The sequence below is a fragment of the Hipposideros armiger genome, unplaced genomic scaffold, assembly GCF_001890085.2.
Source record: "Hipposideros armiger isolate ML-2016 unplaced genomic scaffold, ASM189008v1 scaffold_32, whole genome shotgun sequence".
NCBI classification, from domain to species: domain Eukaryota; kingdom Metazoa; phylum Chordata; class Mammalia; order Chiroptera; family Hipposideridae; genus Hipposideros; species Hipposideros armiger.
The window spans coordinates 5,267,460-5,268,945 of NW_017731382.1; positions in this window are offsets into that span (position 1 = coordinate 5,267,460).

The window sequence follows — 1,486 nt, forward strand, 5'->3', positions numbered from 1 at the left end:
AGACTACGTCACTTATGAAGCACTGAATGAGTTAAACCATCTAAAGCATTAGAACAGTGTCTGGGCTGTATTAGCCACTTAATACAGATGTGCTGTTACTATGATGTGTAAGAGAGAATTTTGCCCGCTGGAGTAAACACATCTTGGTGCCTGCCTGCAGCAGCCCCTCCATCTTCCACATCTTCCCTGCCTTTTCTAGGGGCTCCTGCTGGGGCACAGTTCTCCAGGGTTCTCTTGCGTTTCTTCATGTGCTCTGAGCAGAGGCGTTGATAGCATTTAGCTCTGGACCATCACTTCAAGGATGTCTGCAGCAAACACCTTTGCAAGATAGACACTGTGTCTCCCTGCAGAGCAGAGGGCAAGTTTGTTCGCTGCCCAATGTAATAAAGATGTCATCTCCCTCTGAGGTGAAGCTCGGTCAGGTTTGCACACAGCCCTTTGAAATGGATGGGGGTTTCTCCTACTCTCAGGGGTCTCTGGCTTTGACACAAGCCCACTATGTGCCCACAGGTGCCCACTTTTGCAATATGAAGCCTAAACTCTGTGATGCTGGAATTAAGTCTTTTGTCTCTGTGCATGAGAGTTGACACAGTGGCCTGACTGATACCCTTAGGATATTAGAACATTAGGATATCCTCGCAAGGTTGGCCTTTGGTTGTTGTGGGGGAGCTTGCATCTGGGGAGGGTCCCTACCATCCCCAGAGTTGACAAGAAGGCTTGGTGTGCCTACGCTATTTGTACAAACCATGTGACTCGTGCTGAATGCAGGCTTTCCTTCTGAGAGTCTGGGATTTTGGTATATGCCCCGCGGAGGCTGCCTACATGATGAGCCCCAGTAGAAACCCTGGTCGCGGAGGCTCTCGGGAGCTTCCCTGGCTGGCAACATTTCACATGCATTTCACAGCTCATTCCTGGGGAAAGAAAGGGTGTCCTGTGGCCACCGGGTGAGGACTCTTGGCAGCCTGAGCCTGGTTACGTCTGCACTCGCCCCACTGCCTTTCCCTCCACTGTATCCTCTCACTGTAATATCATAGTCATTAGAACGACCATCTGCTGAGTCCCGTGAAGCCTCCTGTGGAATCATTGGACTGGGGGGTGGTCTTGGGGACCACTGACATAGTCTCTGACCCCAGCATCTCATGTCTTCCGTCAACACCCATAAAACTGTGGCAGGCTAACTTTAATTTGAAGTTGGGGAAAATCTGAGACACTTCACAGTTCTTGGCAAAGCCATCTCTTTGTCAGGACACGTGTGTGTGTGTGTGTGTGTGTGTGTGTGTGTGTGTGAATTCCAGGTCTAGGTCCACTTGGGTATCACATGCCACATACACCACAGAGCTTTGAGGGTCACGCACCTGGTCTAAGCTAGTCCAAGTAGAACCGTCTCTATTCTCTTCTGACTGTAAACCAAGGATATTATATGGGGCAGCTTCCTTGTAGTCACGAGAGTTAACCTAGAGAAAATGGGACTAAGAAACTGGGCCTC